The following is a 14,698-nucleotide window of genomic DNA, read 5'->3' on the forward strand; positions in this document are numbered from 1 at the left end:
TCACTTCTTGCGCAGAAGGGAGACACCTCAAAGGCCACAGCAATGTGCAGCGCAAGAACTGGCGGCACTTGAACTTCAAGAGGCAACGTTGACTAAGGCGGGTGAGAGTGAGGCCTTCCAGACTGCCAAAAACAAGAAGCACAGGAAGAGACGCCGCCAGGTACCTGAGCTTGCACTGAAAGCAAATTGATGTAGAAACTATTTTTACTCAGAAAGTGCCAGTAAAAAAAAATTAATTACAAAGAAATTACAAGCAAGACATTGGATTAACTGGAAAATGTGAAATGTGTCTGAAATAATATTGTCCTGTAAAATGTATTGCAATAAAGTTTATCTACAACCATGAAAAAATGCTTTTTCAGGTGAAGAGAAGGGTGAAGAAGGAGAGAGAGCTGAATGAGGGAGGAAGTAATAAAGACAAGGCTAAAAAAGAAAGACAGACACTTAGCCTTGAAAAGATAAAGGTGCAGGTGAAAAATGAAGAGACTGTCAAAGTCAAAGAGATGCAGAGTCTCGAAAATTTGATGGACGGAGAAAGTGAGCATAGAGAGCCTGGAGAAAAGAGAAGGAAGAAGCGAAAACTGAAGGATAGAGAGAGCAATGGGCCAACTCCACTTCTTGTGGAAGTTAAACCTCAGCCATCTCCAGTCAGTCCTCCAGTTAGATCTTCCTTCTTGGAGCCAATAGAGGGAGAAATTCCAGTGCTTCCAAGTGTCTCTGAACACTTTGCTCTGTCAGCCCCTCGCTTCAAGCCTCTGCCGCCAGTGACCAAACCGTCCATGCGTCCTCTTGCACTTGAGGAAGTAACCCTGCCAGGTCTTCCTATTCAAGTGGATCTACCAAGTGTCTCTGAACACGTCAATTTACCGGCCGCACGCTTCAAGTCCCTACCCCCAGTGATCAACTGGCCTAGGCATCCTCAAAAGCCAGCTCCTGCACCTGCACACTTGGCTCTACCATCTGCTCGCTTCAAGCCCCTTCTGCCTCCTCAAAAGCCAGCTCCTGCACCTGAGGAATTCATCCTGCCAGGGACTCCTCTAGTGGATCCTCCAAAACCGTTGTTGGTTCCTCCATGTCCCACTCCAGCACGTGATGAACAGTTTTCTTTTCGATGCTCCCAAGTGAGTCCTCCTAGACGACTAGTGGTTCCTCCGAGCTCAATGTCTGCATCTGATGAAGTTGTTGCTCTGCAACATTCTTCAGTTAAAGAGTGTACTTCCTGCCTGGCGAAGCCTCAGCTGTCCACTTCTTTACTGTTTGAGCCACCTCCACAACTCATTCTCGTTGATATGGAGGATGAAGAGAATGGGTATGTGGAGTACACTGGAAAGACAGTCCGGCTCTGTGATTTACCCAAGGCTGAACGCCCCCAAGCTGAGATAAATCCAAGAATGGCTGCTTGGTTGGAGAGTGAAGTGGTGGAGGTCCAGGAATTTGAGAAAGAGAAAGATGACTCCATTGAAATAGGAGACTCTAAAGCCATTCAAGGCCATTTGAATGACACCTATCAGAAGAAGGAGATGGATGAACACATGACCAAGTTGTTCTGTGTAACCTCTCCTGAACATCCCAAGAAGGAGACCCAGCCCCAGGAAGAGTCACAGACAAAAAGAAAAGTGTCACTCTTTCTGTTCACCTGGGCAGAAGAGAAGGCCAAGATAAAGGAGGAAAAGAAAATACGGAAGGAGAAGGAGCGTAGAGATAAAAAGTTGCTGCTTGATCGCTACAGGAATGACCCAAATCTGAAGCACTTGCTAATCAACAAGCACAACCGCCACTACCGCTCCTCTTAATGAAGATCACTGTCCCTCCCCCAAAATGTCTTCTCCTTTAACCTACTGCACAATCCTGTGGAAAAATAAAAAAACTTTGCAAAATAAATACTAAAAGATGCCTGCAAGTGTCTTGACTATTAAAACATAAAAAAAAAACACATTTAATGTTTAAATGTTTCATATAAAAAAATGTGTTTAATATAAAGTAATTTTCAGCTACAGGAGTTACACAATTAATTAATAAAGATTTACACAGTAAGAGGTAAGTTCAGAGGTAAGTTGCAGTTAGTTTATCATATTGCCTATGATGTGGATATTTCCAATACCTGCCGCTCTTTTTTATGTTTCCTCCATTATAGGCTCCCTTTTTTGGAGCATTTCCTCCCTATCTTTCAAAAGCAAAGACTGTTGCACATTAATGTTAAAAGTCTTAGAAAGCCATATTTGAAAGTAAACAATTTCAAATCATCTAAACAAAGTTGCGGCGAAGCTACTCTTCCATCATGATTCTTTACTTTCTTAAAAGTACGACATGTTAAGTCATGACTGAGCAACAAATGCTATTAAATTACAAATACTAGAGTCAATTTTACATATGTTTCCATACACTCCGTAATAGGTAAACTTTATGGAGTAATATGTACTTTAAAGTACCAATATTAACTCTTTAGGTACAAAAATGTACCTTTTAAAAAGACACTTAGTAACAGCTTTTGTACCTTTTATTATTAGAGTTTTCTAAAAGTAAAGACTTATTTTATTCTGCTAAATGTTAATTATTTTATCAAAATAAGAGGGATCATACAAAATGCATGTTATTTTTTATTTAGTACTGACCTGAATAAGATATTTTACATAAAAGACGTATATATATAGTACACAAGAGAAAATAATAGCTGAATTTATAAAAAAAAAATGACCCTGTTCAAAAGTTTACATACACTTGATTCTTAATATGATGTTGTTATCTGAATAATCCACAGCTGTATATATATGTACAGGGCTTTAACTTCCCCCAGGCTTGTGTTGTCCTGTTTGCAGTCAGCTAAAAATGAAAAAAAAAAAAAAAAAAATCAGTTCACTGTTTAATATGATAAGCTATCAAATCCTTATAATCTAGTGATGACAAACTTACTCTTTGTAAATGTATAGTGAAATTAAAGAGAGATGCTTCAATCCGTAATCCTGACAGTCTGACATTGTCTTGTCGAAGTGCTCACTGTACATATTATGCTCATAACACAATTTAGTTTATGATATAAAGTACAATGTAAATGAACACTTAACAAGAATTCATTCAAACTTCATGATTTCTGATGAAGCTGTTTTCGCAGCTAGGCGTCTAGGTATTTAAATATGTCTATGCATTTTACATCGAGTATGTCACGAAATGTTCATGGTGGTACGCATTTTGCATCTTACAAAAAAAGTTCCCACATGTATGTTTTCATCATGAAATCAGGTTGTTTTGGTTTGTTTAGATGTCTGTTGTCTACTTATTTATATCAGTTGTACCACTCTAAAGTTCAGTTATACACATGGTAATGATCAAAAGAGTTTTAATTTATTAAATCTAAAAAGAGATTTAATTGTGGGGGCAGCCGTGGCCTAATGGTTAGAGAGTCGGACTTGTAACCCAAAGGTTTTCAAACCCCCCCGGCAGGGATTGTAGGTGGGGGAGTGAATGTCCAGCGCTCTCTCCACCCTCAATACCACGACTGAGGTGAGTCCCTTGAGCAAGGCACCGAACCCCCAACTGCTCCCTGGGCGCCGCAGCAATGGCTGCCCACTGCTCCGGGTGTGTGTTCACGGTGTGTGTGTGTTCACTAATGTGTGTGTGCACTTGGATGGGTTAAATGCAGAGCACAAATTCCTAGTATGGGTCACCATACTTGGCCTCACATCACCTCCTTTCCTTTCCTTTTTTTAATTTTACTTGCAGGGTGTATGATTTATGATGTAATTTGGTATTAAAGACCATGCATCATTATTACAAATCTTAGGAGTAATGTGGTTCACAGTAGGGTATAGAAGAGACTTTTATGGAGGAAAGTTAGTGTTGGGTGAAATTGTGCTTTGAAATTCATATTTATTTAAGTATTGTTTTGTTTGTATATGTGCAGTTGGCTTAGATGATCTGTAATGTTTGGTGTTACTTTATATTGTTGCATTCTTTTTAGAACTGCAAGTTACTTATAGCGTCTTTTTCACTTGCAGCGTCAACTAACCAGTTATGCGGTGATGAGTGAACAGATGACCCTGGTTGGTATCAACAACAAATCATCCTTTACACACACACACACACACACACACACACACACACACACACACACACACACACACACACACACGTTGGGTTTACATGTTTTATGGGGACATTCCATAGGCGTAATGGTTTTTATACTGTACAAACCGTACTTTCTATCGCCCTACACCTACCCTACACCTAAACCTAGCCCTCACAGGAGATTGTGCACACTTTTACTTCCTCAAAAAAACTCATTGTGCATGATTTATAAGCCTGTTTCCTCATGGGGACCTAAGAAATGTCCCCACAAGGTCAAAATCTACTGGTATTCCTATCCTTGTGGGGACATTTGGTCCCCACAACGTGATGAATACCAGGTACACACACACACACACACACACACACACACACACACACACACACTCGTGTAGCACATAACATGCACCGCAGTGCATTTACCTTGACTTCACGCTCATACTCCACTCACTCCTGTTGGGTCGACAGAAGCTTGTTTGCTAACTGAAGGGACCCCACTGTGCTGCCAACACATGTTGGTGAGACAGCTGGCAGACTGTATGTCTGGACAAACAGTCATGGTCAGTCTCACCCATCCTCCCCGCAGGGGCCTCGTCAAATGAAAACTGATCAAAACACAACAGAAGCCGAATATCAGCACAGAGGGAATCAGAATGTGTTAACTTGACAGATCTAGTCATATCAGTCAACAGACAAATAATATGATGTTCAAAAAAAGAGTCAGAATTATGAGATGGAAAAATCGCAATAATCTTTTTTTTCCATGGAGTAAATCTGCTTCAGTAGTATTTTATAGGGCTGGGTGAAATTATCGATTTCTTAAATTCCAAAAATCAATTAGTCTAGCCTTTTTTCAGGATGCAGCATATCTTTTTTTTTTTCCTCATCCAATAAATCACAATAATCGTTGTGCTATGTTACGTTTGATATGAAACAAAGTCTCAGATTTCAAATTCTGGCTAATTTTAATTACAGTACTGTAGTTTTGGCGCTGTCTAAATTGTGGAGTGGCAGATGCGTGAACTGATCATCTCCTCCACTTTAAGACCAGTTTCAGCACAAAAAAAAGGTAGGTAGGTGTGCTAAAAGAAAGTGTATAACTCACTGAAATCTAGGGCTGTAGCGATACACTAATCTCACGATATGATACGATACACGATATTCAGCTCACGCTACGATATATATCACAATATTTTGCCAACGATACGATTCGATATAATTCGATACTATTCTATATAATTCGATACACTTACATCATTTTCTGATAGATTTAAAAGAGACAGATGATTTTGGTGACATCTTGTAAGTGTTTCATTTACTTGGATTGAATTAATTGAAATAAACTCAAAAAACATCAGACAGCTTGCAAAATAAATGCTGGACAAAATTAATCAAAGATGTGTTGAGAAAATTAGTTCCATTTATTGAAACAGTGCAAACTGTAGCTTACAAGCCTTTGAAAAGTAAATAAAATGCAACATTGCAATTTGCAATTAAAGGGATAGTTCACCCAAAAATGAAAATTTGATGTTTATATGCTTACCCCCAGGGCATCCAAGATGTAGGTGACTTCGTTTCCTCAGCAGAACACAAACGAAGATTTTTAACAAAAACCAGTGCAGTCTGCCAGTCAAATAATACTGGTGGATGGGCACCAAACCTTTAAAAGTACCTTTTAAACCTGCACAGACAAATCCAAATTACACCCTGCGGCTCGTGACGATACGTTGATGTCCTTAGACACGAAACGATCGGTTTTTGTGAGAAACTGAACAGTATTTATATCATTTTTTACCTTTAATACACAGCCACATCCATCTGTCCTGAGCACGAGCTTTGAATGCGGCTCGTCACATGTGAACGCGCTTCTGACGTAGTATACGCAAACGCAGTAAGGGGAAATCGGTTAAAAGTGAACATATTATATTATAAACTTTTTTATTTTATATGGTAAATTTTTCATTCATAAACAAAAATTTTCAAATTGTTCCCCTTCTTATCCCCTTTTTAAAATTGAAATAAAATCACTTCTAAAATCTCTTCACCTGATAAAAAATAAAAAAAAATACAAGATTCCTGAATTATTATAATGAGTTATTTAAAGAAAACCTGAATATGTAGAAGCTTTCCTTATATGTATTTGTTTCAATTGCTTTGTAACATCATTGTAATTTCATGTAAATTGTTTTTTTTTTTTTTTGTATCAATGTTTATTTACCTTTAATGTGTATATGTTTGTGTTTGTCATCATTTTAATTCAAATTATTGGTCATTATTTTATGGATTTGTATGTGATCCCTTGGCTTTGTTCTTTTTGTATTATCTGTTCAAGCATTAATAAAAAATAAAAAATAAAAAAAAATCGGTTAAAAGTCCCGCATGAGTTTGCGCAAGCAGATGTAATCTTTTAGCTTTAAATTTGGTTTGAACAATCAGGATAAGCGCAAGTAATTACCATTTTGAATAGCGGCTATACCCACAGTCTGTGTGCACTGTGCAGAGCCATACAGAGAGAGAGTTGCGACAACTCCGTTGACGCCAATGGACCATTTTTTTTTACAGCAATGGCGGATCGTGGAGACGCTCAATAGTTCCCGGAAGTTCGCGCTAATAATATCAGCGCCGTAGAGATGCAGCAGAAGAGACCGCTGTGATCAACTTTTAAACGGTAAGACATTTATAAAACAGAAATGTATATTATCAGGACAGCTAATCAATTTAACTTGTGCATTAAAACAGATTATTATTACATTATTTCTCACTTAATTAGTAGATTTACGGGATGTTATGCATTATGTCCGTGCAGTTTCATCCATCATTGTGTAATTAAGGCTTTTAAACAGGATTTTTGCTGATGGGAGCTACTTAATAGTTCTGAATTTATTGCAGTGAATGCTGATTGACCTAAGTGAGAATGAAAATTTTATATATATATATATATATATACCACTGCTGTATTATAGCAGTAATCACTGTAAACCTGTATGTTATTACTGTTTTTACACTTAAACGTCTTAGCTACTATAGAACTACAAAACCATTTCTCCTGTTATTCTCCTTCTCTATCCTGCTTTCAGAACAAGAACCACGTGAAGTAAAACAGTGCCAGCTCCTAAGTATAATTACATAACATTTTGTCAATGTAATCTATAGATTGCTCCTGCTGACTATATCCAGTTTTTTTATGAAGACTTCAGATGACCAGCACCTGTGAAGAGATGACGTCAACCCTTGAGAGGACTTCAGATGAAGCAGACTCTAAATAAATATACAAAACTGATAAATTGCCCTTGCACTGTAATCAACATGATCACATCATGCTTTAATCTGTTCATTGTTTCTGATTACGTGACGTTACTTAACTGCATGATTTGTATAGCTTAATTTCAGAACATTTCTGCAATATGGACATTACAGTAAAACAGATACGCCTGTTAACAGAGCTCTTATTTGTAAAGCTGCTAGAAACAATGTGTATACTAAAAAGTGCCATACAAATAAATGTAAATTGAACAAAACTTGATGCATAATTTTTTTTCTCCTCACCAGATCAGTAGAGTAACCATACATTCACTCTGCTTTATGTAACTGGTGCACTCCCACTGTAATGGAGACTGTTCAAGGACAACTTGGTTTATAATTTATTATTAATGTCTAAATTGATTTCTGTAAATATGTGCATAACAAAACTCAACATACATAAAATATATGATTTAATGTGTAAGAATGTTTTAATTTTTTTTTTCAATTTGAATATACTACAAATACATTTTTAGATATTAATAATTGAGGGGTGCACAAGAATCAAAAACCTTAATCAAGATTCATTTTCACTTAATCTTAAAATATCTTTACTTATTTGGAATTAATTTAAAAAAAGACAACAAACTTAACACTTACAATGAGATTAGTAAAACGACAATAAACATTAAGATGTGATTGCACTTGATTAACATACAAGCTGTAAGAACACACGCACATATAGAAATAATTGTATTTAACGTTATATATAAAGGCTGAATTACTTGGTAAAAGACCACGATGTTGTTTATATAGCAAACACGGACTTTTACCATGGTAACTTCAGCCTTAAATATGTTAACAAGGCAGGTACGGATCGCTAACCACATTAATCCTCAAATATTAGCGCTTTTTATATTTTAAAACCAACACTATTACAACTACATATATATACAATGTATACATTATTTTATAAATAATGTCAATAAATCATTTTTTGTCAACTAAATACCAAAAATTGCTGTTCTGTCCGTCTAACTAACTCAATGTATTCCAATTGCCCGCTATGAACTTCCTGGAACTATTTGAGGGCTGCGTGTATCACGTGACGATCGAGCGTTTTGGACTTCCGTTGTCGCAACTCTCTCTCTGTATGGCTCTGGCACTGTGTAAACAACGAGTGTTGTATACACGCGACAGATCGCTTCCGGTGTTTGCGTATTTTACTTCAGAGCGCGTTCACATGTAACGATCCGAAAGCTAACCTCCTGCTCAGGACAGATGGACGTGGCTGTGTGTCAAAGGTAAAAAATGATACAAATACTGTTCAGTTTCTCACAAAAACCGATCGTTTCGTGTCTTAGGACATCAGTGTATCGTCACGAGCCGCAGGGTGTAATTTGGATTTGTCTGTGTGTGTTTCTCTTTCCTCTAAAGATTTGGTAACCATTGCCTGCCATTATTTGACTTCACCGGTTTTTGTTAAAAATCTTCGTTTGTGTTCTGCTGAGAAAACAAAGTCACCTACATCTTGGATGCCCTGGGGGTAAGCAAATAAACATCAAATTATATATAAAGGGATCCCTTTAAGCAGGCGGGTGCTGGATTTATATTCGCCGCCATTCTCTGAATATTAGTGATGTGACATTTGACACCGAAGCTTCGAAGCTTGTATCAAAAAAGCAAACATCTCACAGTGAAGCACTGTACCGGAGCTTGATTCGTTTTGTCCATAACCACGTGACCTGTGACGTCCGAAGCTTCGTTTTCGCGCACAACCACGTGACTGCTTCATATTCTGATTCAAATAACGTGAACCCCTTGTGCAAGTATCAAGTGTCATACACTTTTTGTCAAGAATAAATCATAATACGAATAAATGTGTATATGTGTAGTTTTGTGCATATCCATGTTGTAGTTATCCTTGCTTCACAAGCACTTCTAATTAATACTAATATTAGTCAAAATTATTCTTAATTTACTTTGGACATATATGCCTACATGAACCATGCTTATACTTGTATCATTTTATTAAAATGTTTATTTACAGATCAATTCGAGTAAAATTACTGTTTTTCTGACACAGCACAAATTGATGTGTTTGATGAAACTGTTAAAAATCGCTTTAAGATCTGTGACGCGAAAGCAACTTTTTCCACCTTTGTCCACAAGATGTCATTAGTGTGCAACATGTTGAAAAGCTTCGAGTAACGAACCTTTTTATGATACAGTTGATGGGAAAGCCTCGGTGCTTCGAAAAGCTTCATTTTCCCATCACTACTGAATATCCTCGCTCTGACTTGGTAAACAGAAAGAGGTAGACATCTGCGTCTGTGTAAAGTTAGTACGGGTAACTTGCTCTACAGCAACACTAGCGGCTGGCTGACCAAATCGCTCTTCCTGCAACGCGAACAGGGGTAAACAACACGGGGGATTAGAATGGGACGTATGTATCGATACTCGCGGCTAAAAAATCGATACTTTCTTTGGAAAAAAAATATCGATTTATATCGCAGAATCGATAAAATCCTCCAGCCCTACTGAAATCTGTATCCTGTCTCATGTAATCACTCAATGCGATTATGTCAATATAGCAGCTAACAATTTACGAAAATAACCATGGTTTTATTAAAGTAAAATTGTAGTAACCATGTTTTTTGACACATTGTCTACCATTTGTATAACCTCAGTTTTACAAATACCATGGTTAAACTGGTTAGTGTAGCAAAACAAGGGCAAATTTGTAGTTATCATAGTTCAACTATAGTAATCATGGTTTTTGGGTGTTATTTGTAGTCAAACAAAAAAGGAAATGTAAAAAAAGGCCAGTTAAAGTTACATTTACTTCAGAAAAACATATCTGGTGACCATAAACTCATTAGTCAAGTAGGAAAATAAACTCTAGAGGAGCTAGAGCTAGAACTAGAGAGGAGCATTTTGCTAAATATATGCATCACATAACATATTCATTATAATATATACTGTTTTTCAGTGTTTAAATAAATCCGTCAAGTTTTTTTTTATGACAGCCACTAAAAAAAATAATTGGAGTAGAAATATGAAGTCAAAGTCAAAAGTTTACATACACCCTGCAGAATCTGCAAAATGTTAATTATTTGACCAAAATAAGAGAGATCATACAAAATGCATGTTATTTTTTCGGAATAAGATATTTCACATATAAAGGACATTTATTTATAGTCCACAAGAGAAAATAATAGTTACATTTATAAAAATGACCCAGTTAAAGGTTTACATACACTTTTTACATACATTTGTCAGCATTTTTATGTGTTTGAACCCTTTCCAACAATGACAGTATGATTTTGAGATCCGTCTTTTCACACTGAGGACAACTGAGGGACTATTACAGAAGGTTCAAATGCTCAGTCGTGCTTCAGAAGGAAAAACAATGCATTAAGAGCCAGGGGTGTTAACTTTTGAACAGAAGGAAGAAACTGTACATTTTTCTTTTTTTTGCCTAACTATCATTTTTTTTAAGTACTGCCTTTAGTACTACCTACAGAAGGTACTTATATGTTTCAAAATACAACAAAAACTTAAATTTACCCTGATCTTAATGCATATTTTTAATGCATTAAAAATGACATGCATTTTGTATGATCCTCTTATTTTGGTAAAATAATTTACATCTTGCAGAATCTGCAAAATGTAAATTATTTTACCAAAATAAGAGGGATCATACAAAATGCATGTTATTTTTAATGCATGTATGTAAACTTTAACTGTAATTATGCAATTGTAACTTTATTACTATTATTATTCAGTTAATTTTAACCTTCAATGACTCTCATGTATTTTACAGCATTAGTTGAGAGATTTTTTTTCCTGAATCCGAATTCAATTGAATCCTGAAATTTGTGTCAAAATTAGACCTAGCATTTTAATATATTTTAAAATATATTCCTGTGATGCCAGTTATATTAGTCTTCAGGGTAACATCATTTTAATATTCTGATTTGGTGCCAAACATTTCTTATTTTTGTTATCAAAGTTGAAAACAGTTGTGCTGCTTAATATTTTTGTGAAAACAAAAATTCACATATTGAGGCATTTACATGTACTGACATTGCACTTAATTGGAAGTTGACCTCGCTTACAGAGCAAGGTTAATAGTTAGCATATGTGTGTATGGTACACTCACACAAATCTGTTCAGATCCATATGTTTGTTTTCAGTTGGAAATACGTACTTGACAAAGGGTAAGATAATCTTTAAACCATCTGAACTAAGTAGAATGAATGAGTAATCACTTTTCTGTTCAGTCTATGCTTTGCGTGATGTGGACATCAAGCAACTGTTACATAATTTAACATCAGGGTATGTTACTCATTAACAGGAACTACCTTGGACCCCTGGTACTGAACATGTTTCATTCAACAAAAGCAGTAAATGTTTTTTTTATTTTTTTAAAGAAATCACTATCGAGTCATTTTGTACAAAACAAGTTAGATATTTTGGTTAATTGTGGTTTCTCATACAATATTCAGATTCAGGTTTTTTTTAGTATTACAGTAATCAACTCAATATCTCTGTGTAGAAATAATGTCCCAGACACTGCTGTAAATACATCAGTATATATTTAGATTTCAAGCTGCACCTCTGCAATACTGAGTCTGTGCCAATCCAAGCTCAAAACCATAATGTATACAGTAATCGCATGGCTCAGCAAAGCGCATAAACATGTAAAAGTGTTTTCTGTTTACCATAGTACAAGTCACTTCTGACAGTCTTATTTTTCAAGCTAAGGTCATTTTATAGCTTCTCCAAAGCAAAATATATGACAAAAGCTTTTACCCAATTCAGTAGAGAAAACAATTGCCGTTCTATTAATTTATCAGAAATGTATTAGCTATTCTAGCCTCTTTCAAGGAGCAGAAAGATCGCCCAAAAATTAAACTTTACTTTAAAAAACAGCATTAAGACAATAAGTAAATCTCTTCTTAAAACATATTTTAGGATTGCTTTTACTTGACTATATTATTTTTTGATAAATGTTACCAGTAGTGTTACACCATAAACAAAAGACAATGCTACACTCTAAAAAGTGCTGGGTTATTTTTGTAAACACATTGCTGGGTTAATTGTGCTGGGTCAAAATGTTGGGTTGTTTGAGGCACTGTAAACACACAGTTGGGTTGATCATGTTGGGTCAAATGGACTATAAGGGGTTCTTTCACTATGAACACCTGGGTTGGGTTATTTTGACCCAACCGGTTTGTTTATTTTTTTCACTTCATCGAACATTCTGGATTCTTCACTCGTCTCGTCGCCAGGCGGTCACGCACCTCGCAGCAAGCAGGATTATAAGGTAAATTAATAATATGATTATATAATTATTTACCTTTACTTTTAATAAGTTGTGTTTTAGAGCGTACTGATTTCACTGTTTAATGCAATATTTGATATGTCGCTGTGCGGGGTTGGCATTTTATTCCGTGAATGAGTAGGTCAGAAATACGGGGGTAAGTTCCTTTACTGTCTGCATACTGTATTGCTTTGTAATGTTTTGTCAAAATTAGATCATTTCATACAAAAATTGATCTTTTAAGGGCATATTTTTCAAGTAAATGTTTGCGACGTGCCGAATCCAAGGATAGATCCATATGTTTTATGTTGAGCATTTTCGCGGTTTTTTCCTTGAGGTAACTTATCTGCATTAGCTAAAACGCTATGTCCCTTACTTTAATAATGTTAAACCACAATATGACTGGTATGTACTATTGTTTATTACTTAAATGTAATGTTGTCTTAGCTACAGTATGTAAAGTTAGACTTAATCTCTCATGGTGTATGTGGCCGTTCACATGTCGCGTTTTTTGCGCACTGAAGTTCGTTATTATACGCTCATAATGGAAGCTCATTTTTTCCAGGCGCGGGACATGGTTGCTTAGCAACGGCAGACGCCATGGGAGAGGAAGCTGCGTTTTTGGAAAGAAAGCGACGCGTCTTGCGTTTTCACGCGTTTTTAGGCGCAGCATGTGAACGGCCCCTTAAGGGGGTGTGAAGGTGTGAACACACCGTTACTCTTCCTCTATTTTAGTGAATGCCTGTGTTGCATTACAAACTAAGAGACCAGTATAAACCTTAAACTTATTTAACCACATTTGTTTTTCAGATTTGATCAGATTTCACAAGACTTTAGGAAGCTATATCCAGAGGCAGACTTTTTGAAGACTGGGCTACAGTTGCAGACCTAATTCTTGCCAGTGCTCAGTGAGGTGCATTCAGAGCTGGGTGACATGACTTAAGGTAAGCTTTTTCGTCAATCTATAAAACAACATGTAACTGTATTTGACACAGATCAACTGGTAAATACAATGGTACAGTAACACTTAACTAGTTGCTTATTAGCTTGTATATTGGGTGTTAATTAGTACTTATGAAGCACAAACTGATGCCTTATTCTGCATGAGCATATTCTACATCCCTGAATCTGACCCCATACCTAAACTTAACCTGCAGTAGTTGAATGAGGGTGGGAATTAATTTGCATTATTTAAAGGAATGAAGAAATCTTCATATGAAAGTGTTTCAGTTTGTTTTGATTATAAAATATGGTTCACAGTTTGCATATTATTCCTATGGTTTAGATGCTAAAGGGGAAAGTGGTTTCAAAGTCCTACCCACTCTGGAGAAAAGGTCTTCAGACCCACAACCACGGAATCCCGGAGGCCATTCATTGACGTACGTACAACCTGTAAGTTTTGTTTTACGTTTTCTGCTCTAATAAGGGTGTATGTATATATATATAAACACAGTGGTGGCCAAAATTATTATAACAGTTGTATTTTCACCAGCTAAAAAATGATTTTAAGTCAGTGTTTTTTATCTTTTGCTGTAGTGTGTCAGTGAGAAATATCAGTTTACATTGGCACAACAGCCAATCCTCCACACAGAGATCTGATCTCATCATCATCCAGTCTGTCTGGAATGACATGAAGAAACAGAACAAACTGAGACAGACTAAATCCAGAAGAACTGTGACAACGTCCCCAAGATGCTTCAAGAGACCTACCTGCAAAGCTACCTGAAAAACTATGTGCAAGTGCACCTAGTGTAGGGCAAAAGCTGCTTTAAACACAAAAGGACGGTCAAACCAAATGTTGATTTAATTTAGTTAATCAAGGTTAATTGATTAAGAACATTTATTTATGACATTATTTTTGACAGCGTCATTTTATGACATTTTTAGACAAGTGCTTAAAACTTTCAACAGTACTGTAGCTTTGCAGTTAGGTCTCTTGGAGCATCTTGGTGACGCTTTCACAGTTCTTCTGGATGATGATGAGATCAGATCCTGTGTGGATCACAGAACAAAAATATCACTGGATTATCACAATTAATGGCAAAATGAATGGAAATGTAAACCGATATT

The sequence above is a fragment of the Garra rufa genome, chromosome 9, assembly GCF_049309525.1.
Source record: "Garra rufa chromosome 9, GarRuf1.0, whole genome shotgun sequence".
Classification (NCBI taxonomy): domain Eukaryota; kingdom Metazoa; phylum Chordata; class Actinopteri; order Cypriniformes; family Cyprinidae; genus Garra; species Garra rufa.